This window comes from Amblyraja radiata, chromosome 5 (genome assembly GCF_010909765.2).
Source record: "Amblyraja radiata isolate CabotCenter1 chromosome 5, sAmbRad1.1.pri, whole genome shotgun sequence".
NCBI classification, from domain to species: Eukaryota; Metazoa; Chordata; class Chondrichthyes; order Rajiformes; family Rajidae; genus Amblyraja; species Amblyraja radiata.
The window spans coordinates 102,837,703-102,854,594 of record NC_045960.1 but is presented as its reverse complement, the minus strand read 5'-3'; positions in this window follow the sequence as shown (position 1 = coordinate 102,854,594).

Sequence of the window (16,892 nt, the reverse complement as noted above, 5' to 3'; positions counted from 1 at the left end):
GTCGAAGGGCCTATCCCGGTGCTGTACTGTTCTATGGTCTATGAAATTGCATCATGCTGTGCTACAGAAATGTGGTGCTAAGCTGAGGTAGCAGGTGTGGTGGTAATCATGACCAGTCCTTAACACTACTCTTGGGGGATGAATGGGTAAATGCCATTCTATCTTGGCTCATCTTGGAGCTGCTTTCTGAGGCTAATTAACAGGATTGTGACTTGGACATGCATGTCTCAGTATTCCAGATGTGCTGCTGCATCTATCTGCAAGAGGGGATCCACCGTGATTAGAAACTACCAAAGAACTCTGACAATCTCTGCGAGTTTTAAAATAATTCCTTACATTGCATGGCACATGTAACAGATGTTCTGGAGTCTCCTGAGAAATCATATATCAGACCGAATATTAATCATAAGGAATTTATTAGACCTGTTGTAGATTTGTGTCATATTGTAAACCTTATGAAAACCTTACCTCAGTTGCTTTCATTACATTTTAGATCAGTTTAGTTTAGAGATACAGTGCGCAAACAGGCCCTTCGGCCCACCGAGTCCGCGCCGACCAACGATTCCCGCACATGAACACTATCCTACACACACTAAGAACAATTTATACTTATACCAAGCCAATTAACCTACAAACTTGTACGTCTTTGGAGTGTGGGAGGAAACCGAAGCTCTTGAAGAAAACCCACGGGGTCACGGGAAGAACGTAGAAACTCCATACAGATAGCACCCGTAGTCAGGATCAAACCTGGGTCTCTGGCACTGTAAGGAAGTAACTCTACCGCTGTGCCCCCGTGCCACCCACTTGAGTAACACTATTATTTTTTTTTAAGTTGATTCATATCGGTGAAGCAGTTCTGATCAAGGATCTGTATGAAGGGACATAAGGAATTGTGGCAGCACGGTGGCGCAGTGGTAGAGATGCTACCTCGTATTGCCAGAGACCCGGATTAGATCCTGAACCCGGGTGCTGTCTGTACAGAGTTTGTTCATTCTCCCCGTGACCTGTGTGGGTTTTATCTCCGGCTTCCTCCCACACTCCAAAGACGTATAATTGTAATGTCCCTAGTTTGTGTGGGATAGTGTTAGTACGCGGGGATTGCTGGATGGCGCGGACTTAGAGTCATAGAGTCATAGAGTGATACAGTGTGGAAACCGGCCCTTCTGCCCAACTTGCCCACACCGGCCAACAATGTCCCAACTACACTAGTCCCACTTGTCTGTGCTTGGTCCATATCCCTCCAAACCTGTCCTATCCATGTACATGTCTAACTATTTCTCAAACAATAGAATAGTCCCAGCCTCAACTACCTCCTCCGGCAGCTTGTTCCATAAACTCACCACCCTTTGTGTGTCAAAGTTAACCCTCGGATTCCTATTAAATCCTTTCCCCTTCACCTTGAACCTATGTCCTCTGGTCCTCGATTCCCCTACTCTGGGCAAGAGACTCTGTGCATCTACCCGATCTATTCCTCTCATAATTTTGTACACCTACATAAGATTACCTTTAGAATGGAAATGAGGAGGAATGCCTTTGGCCAAAGGGTGGTGAACCTATGGAATTCATTGCCACAGACGGCGGTGGAGGCTAAGTCATTAGGTATTTTTAAAGCGGAGATTGATAGGTTTTTGATTAGCGAGAGTGTTGAAGGTTATGGGGAGAAGGCAGTCACAACTGAACAGACAAATTGGGCTCTAACTCCATCAACATGTTTGTTCAGCCAATTCTGCGAACCGGGGTCGGGTGGTCAAGGGTGACAATGCACAAATGGGGCTACATCGAGGGTACAACAACCTGTGACTGTGGCACACAGACCCGGACAATGCAACACATACTGCAATGCCCATTGCTGGATTATGGCATGGTGGCGCAGCGGTAGAGCTAACTTACAGCACCAGAGACCGGGGTTCAATCCTGAGCACGGGTGCTGTCCTAACGGAGTTTGCACGTTCTTTCCGTGCCGTGCGTGGGTTTTCTCCGAGATCTTTGGTTTCCTCCCACACTCCAAAGACGTACAGAGTTGTAGGTTAACTGGCTCGGTATAAAAATTGTAAATTGTCCACAGTGTGCGTAGGATCGTGTTAATGGGTGGGGATCGCTGGTCGGCGTGGACTCGGTGGGCAGAAGGCCCTGTCTCCGCACTGTATCTCTAAATGAAACTAAACTAAACTAAAGCAAAGGCCTAGGAAACACATGAGATGTGGTCAAGGGCTTTCTCCACCTTTGTGAATAAATCCATTACCCATACCATCACCCATACCTTTGTTTTATCTCTAGACCTCATTATTTCACAGCATTTCCAGCCTACCCTTCCCATTCTGTTCTGTGCAAACTTGATTGGACAACATCTAAAATATATCGAGCCCCATCATCCCACATCCCATTGCTAATCTGCATTGACGCCTAAAGTCTTGGTTTTAGACACAAAATGCTGGAGCAACTCAGCGGGACAGGCAGCATCTGTGGTGAGACCCTCGACCCGAAACGTCACCCATTCCTTCTCTCCGGAGATGCTACCTGTCCCGCTGAGTTGCCCGTGGTGCTGGCTCGAAAGGACCGAATGGCTTATTCCTGCTATTTACTCCAGCGTTTTGTGTCTATCTTCGGTTTAAACCAGCATCTGCAGTTCCTTCCTACACGCCTTGGTTTTAGTAGCTTAAGAACATCTTTTTTCAAAATCCATCCAAGACCTTGTCTCTTACTGTTTCTTCCGTTCATATTACCTGCACCATTCCCACTACTATTTCTGTGGTGTCCTCCAGCCCTACAATCCTTGATGCCTCAATGGGTTCAAATAACTCCATAGTTTGTCATTAGCAGTCAAGCCTTTTGAAACAGGATGTACTCGCTCCAATAAGTCCATTGCTCTTAATAAGTTTGCTCTCTCCCCTCCAAAATACATCTTCCTCACCCTGACTCCAGCAACTTCCATCTCCCTAATTATGCACTAAAGGGCCTGTCCCACTTAGGCAGCTTTTCCGGCGACTGCCGGCAACAGTCACAGTCGTAGCAGGTCGCCGAAAAAATGGCGGTTGGACCCCACCTATGACAATGTCTACGACAGCCTATCACCTAGTCAACGTCAAGCTACCGACAACCCATTAGGACGTCCCATTACGACATCCACCTACGACCACACCTACGACAACCTACGACCACACAGGCGACAAACTATGATAATCAAAGTCAACCTACGTCCACCCGCAACAAGCTAAGACAAGCTACAACCTTATCAGCGACAACTGAAGACAATTGAAGACAATTCAGTCGCCGGTACCTGTCGCCGGTTGACGTAGGTTGACGTAGGTTGACGCCACAATGGAATTCACCGAAATCATCCAGCGACAACCCACGTCACCTGGCGACAACCTGCGTCATCCTGGCGACAACCTACGACAGCACCTACGACAGGAGAAGACAAGCTACGTCAAGCCCACAGTCGCCGAAAGGTTTTGAACATTTCAAAATCCAGCGGCAACAAGAAAAAAGTTACGACTCTTTAGGTGACTTGAGGACAACTCACTTGACCATACAAGCGTCACCCTGAGACCATGTGGCGACAGCCTAGTCGCCGATAGTCGCCAAAAAATTTGCCTAAGTGGGACAGGCCCTTAAGTCACCCACTGTGTCTGAGCGCCCACTAGTGGTGTGGTATCTTGGAAAAAATTATCCCTTTCTTACCTTTAAATTAGTGTTTAGCTTTTAGTTTTAGAGAAACAGGCCCTTCAGCCCATTGAGTTCGTGCCGTCCAGCGATCACCGCACATTAACACTATCCTACACGCACAAGGAACAATTTACAATTTTACCAAGCCAATTAATTTACAAACCTGTCTGTCTTTAGAGTGTGGAGGAAACTGGGGCATCCGGAGAAAACCCACGCAGGTCACAGGTTTATAGACTAATTGCCTTAACAAAATTGTCCCTTGTTTGTAGGATGGAGTTAGTATGCAGTGATTGCTAAATTAAACTAATGTTGCTATTCCTTTCAAGGTACATTTTATATTGAATTACAGTGGAAAAAATATTCGATTCAGTCATAAATACAGCTTAAATAAGTGCTGACATTCTATTAAGTCCTTGTATGTGAATACTTGACCACTAAACTTATTCATTCATTCATTCCTTTATTCTTTTAGCTATACGGAAACAGGCCCTTCGGCCCACTGAGCACGCCGACCAACAATCGCCCGTACACTAGTTCTATGTTATCCCAGTTTTGCATCCTACACACTAGGAGGAATTTACAGAAGCCAATTAACCTGCAAACCTACATGTTTTTGGAATGTGGGAGGAAACGGGAGCACCCGGATAAAACCCATGCGGTCACAGGGAGAACGTACAAGCTCTGTACAGACAGCACCCATAGTCAGGATCGAACCCGGGTCTCTGGCGCTGTAAGGCAGAAACTCTACTGCTGTGCCACTGTGCCGACATATTTAGGATTTATTTTTGGTTCCAAGAAAAGGGCACAAGATTTAAAATATTTGGATATACCATACAAAAAGGAAAAAATAAGGGACCCATCCTGAGACATCACCTATCCATTCCCTCCGTAGATACTGCCTGACCACTGTGTTACACCAGCACTATGTGTTTTGCATCCATAGTTCCTTGTGTCTTCTTGATATAAGGTGCTTCAATGATGCTATGCGACATTGCTGGTGTTACAGTATTACACATGACGTTTATTGCACAGTGATTTTGCCAAGCAAAAGCCTTGTAACATCCTCCAGGATGCCAATTGCTATCCGCCTGAAACACCGTGGGTGGCGCGGTGGTAGAGCTGCTGCCTTACAGCGTCAGAGACCCGTGTTCAATCCTGACTACGGGTGCTTGTCTATATGGAGATTGTACATTCTCCCCGTGACCGAGATCTTCGGTTTCCTCCCACACTCCAAAGACGTTGAGGTTTGTAGGTTCATTGGCTTTGTATAACTGTAAATTGTACCTAGTGTGTGTTAGTGTGCGGGGATTGCTGGTCGGTGAACTCGGTGGGTCGAAGGGCCTGTTTCCGCACTGCATCTCTAACCTAAACTAAGCTAAAACTATGTACTAAGACATCAGTGATTACTTTATGTTAACTTGCCCTTTCTGTTGGCCTGTGACAGTGCCACAACACTCTTTCTTCTTTTGCTTTGAATTCACATTCATTTTCCCCCTAAATGATTGACCAGATTCTCCTTCGACCAGTCCCTTGTGTCTGAGCAACCCATTCTCCATCAGTAGAAATACTTTCGTTCTTGCCCTCTCTCTCTTTCCCTCTATGTGACTATTTTAAAGCGATGAGTGCCTTATCACTGATCCTAAACAGAAGCATGAAGAAGTGTCGCAACCTATCCACGACTTCCAGAGATGGTGCTGCCTGACTTGCTGAGTTATGGGCCTGTCACACTTGGCGCAACTTTTTAGGGGACTGACTGCAGGAGACTATGCGGTCGCCACATGGTTGCCACATGTTCGCATGAAGTTGCCGGGGAGTTGCCTTCATGGTCGTCAGGCGTTCCCGTATTCTGGAAACTAGTCGCGGTCTCATAATGGTCGCCGCTAATATTTCGACAAATTAACGCCGACCAGAATGAAGCCGCCATGGAGAGTAGCGAGAATTCTCGTGCCGTAGGTGGGTCGCCAGGTGGTCCTAGTGGGTTGCCAGGAGGTCGAAGGTTCTCGTAGGTTGTAGCCTGTGCTGACCAGTGAAATTCATTGGCTCATTGGCAAAAAGTAAAGAGTCGCCACATATTTAGAATTTAGAAGATTGAGGGGGGATCTTATAGAAACTTACAAAATTCTTAAGGGGTTGGACAGGCTAGATGCAGGAAGATTATTCCCGATGTTGGAGAAGTCCAGAACTAGGGGTCACAGTTTAAGGATAAGGGGGAAATCTTTTAGGACCGAGATGAGAAAATCATTTTTTACACAGAGAATGGTGAATCTCTGGAATTCTCTGCCACAGAAGGTAGTTGAGGCCAGTTCATTGGATATATTTAAGAGGAAGTTAGATGTGGCCCTTGTGGCTAAAGGGATCAGGGGGTATGGAGAGAAGGCAGGGATGGGATACTGAGTTGGATGATCAGCCATGATCATATCGAATGGCGGTGCAGGCTCTAAGGGCCAAATGGCCTACTCCTGCACCTATTTTCTATGTTTCTATGTTTCTATGTATACGGTGCTGACAAAGTTATATAGTGTTCAATGTGGTCTCATTGGCCCCTCTTTGTTCTCAGCGTTCTCCTCCACGCCGGGTCCCTCTTTGTTCTCGGCGACACGACCTCGACCGACCTCCGGCACCCACCACGGGCCCATCTGACCTCCGGCACCCACCATCTATGGTCTATATGATCCAGGGCCAAAATTAACACAGGGCCTGTGATCTATGAGTGTCAATATCTGCAGCCGATATTTCAGGCAAGAGATCATGGATATTTCTGTAGAACATCTGAAGAAGGGTCTCGACCCCGAAACACCACCCATCCTTTTTCTCCAGAGATGCTGCCTGACCCGCTCAGTAACTCCAGCACTTTATGTCTATGATAGACATCCGCCTCTGGAAGGCAGGAGTTCATCCCGGGTGCAGGAAAGGACAGAGTCCAATACTCCAGATCTCAAGTATTTTTGCGTGGGGAGGAACTGCAGACGCTGGTGTACACCAAAGATAGACACAAAATGCTGGAGGAACTCAACGGGACAGACGAAGAGTCTCGACCTGAAACGTCCCCCATTCCTTCTCTCCAGGGATGCTACCTGTCCCGCTGAGTTACTCCAGCATTTTTGAGTCTACCTCAAGAATTCTTGTTTTGCAGGAAGCGTGATTATCTGTGGTGACACCGCTCAATTGCATTGGATGGGAAAGTACTTGTGATCCTATTGTAGAGGCACTTCATGCATCTGTCATTATCTGAGCAGAGAAGCTTCATGTTAACTTGCAGGGTACTGGGGTGGGCGTAGGATCAGAGAAATCCCCACACTTAGACATCTTGGGCACTCATCACCCTGGATATTCAGCTCAAGAGTGATTAAGTGACTGATGATTGATTTAACTGAGCTTTCAGTGAACGTGCCAAAGTGGTAAATATGTAATATTTCCCAAACAAGCTATGGGATAATTTTGAACCCAATATTTAACACGCCGGGGGTAAATTAAATGGGGATTGAACACCAAGGCCATTAGTGCGTTATTATTTTAGGAAGAATATGCTGGGCAGCTGCAAACTATGAATCACTGGAAAGGTTGAACTTCAGTCAGTTGCGGGCTCGTGATGCGAAAGCCATGAATTAGTTGCACCAACCAGTAAAATTCAGCAAAAGTAATGAATTATAAACTATCGGGGCAGTTTAAGTGTAACATTGTACACAGTGACATTTTCCACTTGGCCCAGCTGTCTCTCGTCTGTCAATGGCAAACAAAACAGATGTAAAAGAGGGGAAGGGAAATGTATCAGCCTTGTTCCTAATGCCAATTTACAAAGCCTCAGGAATCCCAGCCTCCCTTCATATGACATCCTGTATGACCAAACCACGGTCTCAGATACTGACTGACGTAAAGGAAGGAACTGCAGATGCTGGTTTAATCCGACTGACTCGTAGTATCACCAGCTAGGTGAACTATGAAGCATCTCACATAGAAACATCGAAAATAGGTGTAGGAGAAGGCCATTCAGCCCTTTGAGCCAGCACCATCATTCAATATGATCATGGCAGATCATTCAAAACAGTACCCCGCTCCTGCTTTCTCCCCATATCCCTTGAATCCATTAGCCCTAAGAGAAAAATCTAACTCTCTCTTGAAAACATCCAGTGAATTGGCCTCCACTGTCTTATGTGGAGAGAATTCCACAGATTCACAAATCTCTGGGTGGAAAAGTCTTTCCTCATTAAAAAAAAAGTTTTCACCCAGAGAATTATTTTTTTCAATGGTTCATTGGTACAACGGTGTTTTTATTGTCACATGTAAGAGATGTGCAAATGCACAATGATATCTTTCACTCAGCGTGAAAGGTTCCGACCCGAAACTTCACCCATTCCTTCTCTCCGGAGATGCTGCCTGTCCCGCTAAGTTACTCCAGCATTTTTATAATAATCATAATTGTAAAGGAGTGATTACTGGAAACAGGAGGGGGAATCCCACTTCTGACACCATGTAAAGGCTTATTACTGACACACTGTAACCTTCACTGAGAGTTTAATATAGCACATGGCACACACGTCCCAGCACTGACTGCATCCAGCCTTCAGGCGTACTAGGACCTAGTGGGAGGAACAAAGGGAGGATACTACAGTTATACTAAAATGATGGGGCGTGGTTAGTGGTGATGAGGTAACTACATTATAGGTTGCATGCATAACCCATCTACAATAATCATAATTGTCATAATCATACTTTATTAGCCAAGTATGTTTTGCAACATATGAGAAATTTGGTTTGCCATAGTCATACCATTAAAAGAAACAAGACACACAAAATACATTTTAACATGAACATCCACCACAATGATTCCCCCACACTCCTCACTTGGAAGGCGAAAAAAAGTTCAATCTCTTCCCTTCACTGTTCTCCTGCGATCGGGGGCCCTGAGCCTTCCGTTAACGGGACGATCTTGGCTCCCATAGTCGGCGGTCAGGCCCTCCGCATCAGGGGAAATCAAGCTCCTGCATCGGGGGATGTCAGCTCCCCATGCTGGGCGATCGACCCCGGGTTGGGGCTGGTCGAACCTTGTGCGTCGTTTGTAGCTTAAGAGATTAAAAAAAAGTTTCCCCCGACCCCCTCCCCGTACCCCACCCCCCACATAAAACAAACCAGAGAACATTCAAACAAACTTTTAAAACACGCTAAAAATAATTTCAGTGCGTGTACCAGGCTCTGTCTGGGGTAAATGTACAGGATTTATACAGAGAGCAGACTCAAGTTTGTGGCTTGTAAACATAGTGGCCGAGAAATGAGAGAACAGGGAATCGAGAACCAAAGGGCATAGGTTTGAGGTGAATGGGGAAAGATTTTACAGGGATCTGAGGGGTAACTTTCTCATACAAAGGGTAGTGGGCGTATGGAACGAGCAGCCGGAGGAGGTAGTTGAATCAGGGACAATCACAATGTTTAAGAAGCAATTAGACAGGTACATGGATAGGACAGGTTTAGAGGGATATAGGCTGAACACAGGCAGGTGGGACTGGTGGAGCTGGGACATATTGGTTGGTGTGGACAAATTGGGCTGAAGGGCCTGTTTCCACGCTGTAAGACTATATGTTTCTATGACAGCACTGTGGAACAGTGGGGGGGGGGGGGGGGGTCTATTTGGATGTTGAGGGTTTAATAGCCTGATGGTTGAAGGGAAGAAGCTGCTCCTGAATTGAACCATAGTCTTCAGTTCCTTGTTATTATATACTGTGGAAGTCCAGGCTCATGTCTGCATTCAAGATGTGCTCCAGGCTGCTTATTAGTAGCAGAACACAAGCCTTTTTTTTACCCTCTTCGCTGATGTACATCTGAAGGTTATTTTAACTATTTTGCTGAATATTTGAGGGCATTAACGGTCTTCACCGGACAGCAATCTGTTCTTCATTTTGCAGAAATTTGGCAGCTGTGAAATCCACTTGATTGCACTGAAAAGGAAATAGCAGTGTGACCCTTAATGTGCCAATAACATTGTGGTGGAGGATATTATACCCATTAGCAGCTGGGAGGAGGTTATTACTGGTACAAACCCCAAGTGAGAACCAGCCATGATGAAACCCTTGGGACCAAAACCCATCATAATGCCAAACGGTGCAGCTTAACTTGATCAGTTTTGGTGGTAAATCTGTCATTTTCTTTTAGACTAAGCTCGATTGCAAGTTAGATGGTGGCACGGTGGCGCAGTGGTAGTGTTGCAGCCTTGAGACCCGGGTTCCATCCTGACTAGTGGATGCTTATCTGTACGGAGTTTGTAGGTTCTCCCCGTGACCCGCGTGGGTTTTCTCCGAGATGTTCGGTTTCCTCCCACACTCCAAAGGCGTGAAGGTTTGTAGGCTAACTTGTCTTGGTAGAAAATGTAAAATTGTCCCTAGTGTGTGTAGGATAGTGTTAGTGTGCGGGGATCACTGGTCGGCGTGGACTCCGTGGGCCGAACCGCTTGTGTCCGCGCTGTATCTCTAAGCTAAACTAAACTAAACAATGTGAACTACCTGCTTAAAATCTGTGCAAAGCAGCAATCCACGTAGGAAAATTCCCTATGACAGGATGTGTTTTGTTTCCACGTCGCATCTGTAGAGACCTGAGCAGCTCTCTGTACATCATCCACAAGTCATTTCTCCTGTAATTTTCCTCACGCCATTCTGCTGGCTGCTTAACTGTGGCATGCACCGCAATTATGTTTAACACACACGTGTGTGCATGCACACACTGCTAATGAAGGCTATTTCATAGCAATTAGCAAGTAGGAAGGGGGATCCAAGCTCCTGCTGTAGATTTGCCAGCTGCCAATGGCTATACATGGCAAAAGTAACATTTCATCATAGCTCCACAGAATCCTGCCCTGCCTTTCAGAATACAACTGTCTCTCGAGTTACACCAGTTTTTGCACCCAATGCTCTATCCAGAGGACATTAGAATTTATAGGCTTTAGAGATACAGCGTTCAAACAGGCCCTTCAGCCCACACCGACCAGCGATCACCCCGTACATTAACACTATCCTACACACGGGACAATCTCCAATTTTACCAGAGCCAATTAACCTACAAACCTGTATGTACGTCTTTGGTGTGTGGGAGGAAATTGGAGCACCTGGAGAAAACCCACGGTTACGGGGAGAACGTACAAACTCCGTACAGACAGCACCCGCATTCTGGGTTGAAACCGGGTCTCTGATGCTGTAAGACAGCAACTCTAGTGTTGCGCCACTGAGCTGCCCTTCTTTACTATATAGGATTTTACTCCATTTTCTTCACACATTTTGCATCAAAGTGATACTTGCCTTTTTTCGTTTCCTTGCAATAGTTTTCAATACTTCTCCCTTTATTCAATCCTTTGCCACTTAATTGCTCAAAATTGGAGAATTCAATTTTCAGACCGTTAGGTTGTAAGCTACCCAAGTGGGATATTGAGATATGTTTCAGGGGGTTATGGGCCAAATTTGGGCAAATGGACTAGCTTCTTGGTGGGGCATGTTGATCGACATAGATGAGTTGGGCTGAAGGGACAGTTACTGTACTGTACTCTATGACTCCTTGACTTTAATGTGGAACACACAATATTGTATATTGGATCGCCAAGCACTTTAACTCCCCTTCCTATTCCCACACTGACCTTTCTGGCCTGGGCCTCCTCCACTGTCACAGTGAGGTCCAATGCAAATTGGAGGAACAGCACCTCAGATTTCATTTGGGCAGCTTACAACTGAGCGGTATGAACATCGATTTCAAGTATCTCCTGCATGCCTTTCCGTCCCCTCTCTCCCCTCCCCCACTCTAATCATACTACTAGTTCCACTGTTCACATCCCTGTATCTTCCCCACACCTTCCCCACCCAATGGGTGCCCGAGGTTATAGAAACATAGAAACATAGAAAATAGGTGCAGGAGTAGGCCATTCGGCCCTTCGAGCCTGCACCGCCATTGGATGCATACTGATCATCCAACTCAGTATCCTGTACCTGCCTTCTCTCCATACCCCCTGATCCCTTTAGCCACAAGGGCCACATCTAACTCCCTCTTAAATATAGCCAATGAACTGGCCTCAACTACCTTCTGTGGCAGAGAATTCCAGAGATTCACCACTCTCTGTGTGAAAAATGTTTTTCTCATCTCGGTCCTAAAAGATTTCCCCCTTATTCTTAAACTGTGACCCCTTGTTCTGGACTTCCCCAACATCGGGAACAATCTTCCTGCATCTAGCCTGTCCAACTCCTTAAGAATTTTGTAAGTTTCTATAAGATCCCCCCTCAGTCTTCTAAATTCTAGCGAGTACAAGCCGAGTCTATCCAGTCTTTCTTCATATGAAAGTCCTGACATCCCAGGAATCAGTCTGGTGAACCTTCTCTGCACTTCCTCTATGGCAAGGAGGAGAAGACAGGAGAATGGGGCTAGGAGGGTGAGGTAGACAAGCCATGATTGAATGACGGAGTGGGCGGAATGGCCGAATTCTACTCCTGTCACTTATGATCTTATGAACAATGGGCCATTGTAGACTCCACCCTCCCTGAGGTCACCTAAAGGCAGCCCTGCTTTGTTCTGGCTTTCTCTCTCTCTTTCAGTCTGAGGAAGGCTTCCAACTTGAAACGCCACCCATTCCTTTTCTCCAGAGATGCTGCCTGACCCGCTGAGTTCCTCCAGCATTTTCATAAGTTCATGAGTGGTAGGAGCAGAATTAGGCCATGCGGCCCATCAAGTCTACTCCGCCATTCAATCGTGGCTGATCTATCTCTCCCGCCTAACCCCATTCTCCTGCCTTCTCCCCATAACCCCTGACTCTTTTGTGTCTATCTTCAGTATAAACCTGCACCTGTAGTTCCTTCCTACACAATATTGCATGCTCAGCCTGTGCTGGATCAATCTGAGAGGAGTTTTTTGCACATTGCAATTGCAGCACACATTTTTGAGCGCTATCAAATTTCTAGACCACTGATGTTACACTTTGTGTCCAATTACTCCACACCTTGTTTATCTGCTCAAGCATATCCACTCTTTCATTACACGCAATGTTCAGAGGAAAATATGGCCATTACTCATCTTAATGCTGCCTTGCATCCACAGTATCAGAGTGGTATGCTTTAATATAAATTATCTTTCTAGTGCTTGACTCCAGTTTTACCGTCCAGTTCTGAACATTAAAGGCCGTGATTGACACTCATAAGGCCGATTTCAAAATCATACCTTGTCAGAGAGAAAACCCAACCCAACTAATGTAGAGAATCACATTCACTTTATAATCAGGCCATTGTAACATTCAAACATAGAAAATAGGTGCAGGAGTAGGCCATTCGGCCCTTTGAGCCTGCACCGCCATTCAATATGATCATGGCTGATCATCCAACTCAGTATCCTGTACCTGCCTTCTCTCCATACCCAATGACCCCTTTAGCCACATCTAACTCCCTCTTAAATATAGCCAATGAACTGGCCTCAACTACATTCTGTGGCAGAGAATTCCAGAGATTCACCACTCTCTGTGTAAAAAATGTTTTTCTCATCTCAGTCCTAAAAGATTTCCCCATTATACTTAAACTGTGACCCCTTGTTCTGGACTTCCCCAACATCGGGAACAATCTTCCTGCATCTAGCCTGTCCAACCCCTTAAAAATTTTGTAAGTGTTTCTATAAGACTTTGATTATTAATAACCACTTTCTGCTATTTGCACTTTATCAGTTTATTTATTCATGTGTGTATATATTTATATCATGGTATATGGACACATTTATCTGTTTTGTAGTAAATGCCTACTATTTTCTGTGTGCTTAAGCAAAGCAAGAATTTCATTGTCCTATACAGGGACACATGACAATAAACTAACTTGACTTGAGATCCCCCCTCAATCTTCTAAATTCTAGCGAGTCTGTCCTATCCAGTCTTTCTTCATATGAAAGTCCTGACATCCCAGGAATCAGCCTGGTGAACCTTCTCTGTACTCCCTCTATGGCAAGAATGTCCTTCCTCAGATTAGGAGACCAAAACTGTACGCAATACTCCAGGTGTGGTCTCACCAAGACCCTGTACAACTGCAGTAGAACCTCCCTGCTCCTATACTCAAATCCTGCAAAGGCTGCATGTAAACAGAAACACGGGATACAGGGCGGAAGGCAGTGATTATAGAACAGTAATCTAGTCGAGGGTTCATGTGACAATATAAGCAGCAAGAGTAAGGATTGGGTAGTTTATTAGCCATCTGAACCCCCAGGCTGAACTAATTTCTTATAATCATTATTTCAGCCTGTGATTTCTATCCTGCGGAGGTTTTCCTTTATATTAAGAGCTAATGGCTTAGAATGGTTTAAATTACTCACTGGTCTACACCATGTAAATATCTTGGTGGTCTCACCTTCTTTGTTGACTGACTGAAAGATACAGCATGGAATCAGACCCTTCGGCCCACCGAGTCCACGCTGACCATCGATCACCCGTTCACACTAGTTCTATGTCACCCCACTTCCTCATGTACTCCCTGCACACTAGGGACAATTTACAGAGGCCAATTGATCTACAAACCCGCACGTCTTTCAGATGTAGGAGGAAACCGGAGCACCCACGTGGCTGCAGGGAGAACGTGCAAACTCCACGCAAACAGCACCCGAGGTCAGTATCGACCCCAGGTATCGGGCGTTGAGAGGCAGCCGCTCTACCGCTGTACTGCCCCCTGATAATTGAGAATGCACAAAATGGAGTTGTGGTCTATTGCTTTTATCAAACAGTGACGTTTAATCAAATAATACCCGAAATATTACCCAAATATTACCAAAACTAAGTAACCTTGGCACATTTATTGAGAATGAAATCAGTTAACTCAAACTGACTACAAAGTACTCAAAGTGAAGTAGGCTGAACAATGTAATTTGTAACAATTGATGAGAAACGCATGCTGCGATTAAAAGCATGATCAAGGTCAAATCGGAAAAAGGATGGGAAACTTGAACTTGAACAGCTATTACTCAAAAAACTAATTATAATTATTTCCAGGTGAAATATTTTTATCCATAAACACAATGTTTCTGTGTTCTTGTTTCTTATGTTGTAGAGAACTTTTAAATAAAGCCACAGTATACTTTAGTTTAGCGATACAGCGCGGAAACAGGACCTCCGGCCCACTGAGTCCGCATCGACCAGCGATCCCTCCACACACTAACACTATCCTATTCCTACACACACTAGGGACAATTTTCAATTTTACCAAAGCCGATTAACCGATGAACCTGTACATACAGGACATTCAAAGACTTACAGGTTTATAGGCTAATTGGCTTCTGTAAATTGTAAATTGTCCATATAACCATATAACCATATAACAATTACAGCACGGAAGCAGGCCATCTCGGCCCTTCAAGTCCGTGCCGAACACTTATTTTCCCCTAGTCCCATCTACCTGCACTCAGACCATAATCCTCCATTCCTTTCCCATCCATATACCTATCCAATTTATTTTTAAATTATAAAATCCAACCTGCCTCCACCACTTTCACTGGAAGCTCATTCCTCACAGCTACCACTCTCTGAGTAAAGAAGTTCCCCCTCATGTTACCCCTAAACTTATGTCCCTTAATTCTGAAGTCATGTCCTCTTGTTTGAAACTTCCCTACTCTCAATGGGAAAAGTTTATCCACGTCCCTGATTAATGCTAGTGTACAGGGTGGTCACTAGTTACTGTGGACTTGGTGGGCCTAAGGACCTGTTTCTGCACTGTATCTCGAAAGTCCAAAGTGTAAAGTGATGAAAGAGCTTCTCATTGATTCTCAGAAGTACATTAAATTTGGTACAGAGAAACTAATGTTTAAAAGATATTATTAGGTCAGAACTGATGGTGTGCAGTGTGCTGTTCAGTTCATATCTGGAGCACCACACTGGGGCAGCTGGTAGAACCGCTGCCTCACAGCGCCAGAGACCCAGGTCCAATCATGACCTTGGGTGCTGTCTACATAAAGCTCGCACGTCCTCCTTTGGGTTTCCTCCAGATCCTCCGCTTTCCCCCCACTTCCCAAAGGAGTGAGGGCTCATAGGTTCATAGACAATAGACAATAGGTGCTGGAGTAGGCCATTCGGCCCTTCGAGCCTCTGTAAATTGCCCTTTGTCCGTTGGGAATGGATGAAAAAGTGGTAATGTAGAACTAGTGTGAATGGGTGATCAATGGTCAGCATGGACTCTGTGGGCTGATGGACCTGTGTCCATGCTGTAACTAAACTAAACTAAACCAGGGGCAATGGTTATTGTGAACTGAAATAACAGATACTGCTGCTGCAGGATGTGTATTGGTCAAATTTATCTCAAATTCTGTATCACCCCCTTTGCTCTATCTTTGTTACACTCTGTAAACAAACCCTTTGGCCAAACTCGTCCATGCTCCCTAAGATGCCTTATATACTGTAAGCTAGTCCTATTTTGCTGCATTTGGCCCACCTATTTTTTCCAGGTGACCACTGTTTTTCAGGTGACACCCATACAGGTCCTGAAAGCTCTGAGGCAGGTGAACCCCCACAAGGCTGTGGGACCAGATGGCGTCCCTCCTAAAGTTCTGAAGGCCTGTGCAGAACAACTCACGGGAGTGTATGTAGACATCTTCAATCTGTCTTTAAACCAAGCAGTGGTCCCCCGTATTTTTAAATATTCCACCATTGTACCAGTTCCAAAAAAAACAAACCCATCCACCCTGAATGACTTCAGGCCAGTGGCACTCACGCCAGTTGCAATGAAGTGTCTAGAGAAACTGGTTCTCACACACATCAATCACATGGTCCCGGGCACGATTGACCCCCTCCAGTTCGCCTACCGCCCCAACCGCTCAGTGGACGACGCAGTGGCCATTGCTCTACACCACATCCTGCGACACCTGGACAGCAGAGGAACATACGTCAGAACGCTGTTCCTGGATTACAGCTCGGCCTTTAACACCATTCGCCCGGGCAGGCTGACTGAGAAGCTGACAGACCTCGGCGTCCCGACTCCCACCTGCAACTGGATCTTAGATTTCCTGACTGAAAGACCACAGGTGGTGAGGATGGGAAGGAGGGTGTCTGCAGAGCTCACCGTCAGCACAGGATCACCACAAGGCTGCTGTCTCAGTCCCAAACTTTTCACCCTGTACACACACGACTGTGTCTCCACCCAGGAAAATACCATCATTATTAATTATGCGGATGATACCACCATCCTGGGCCTCATCAAGGGGGGGGACGAGTCGGGCTACAGGAGTCTGGTGAACGACATTCTTGCCTATGG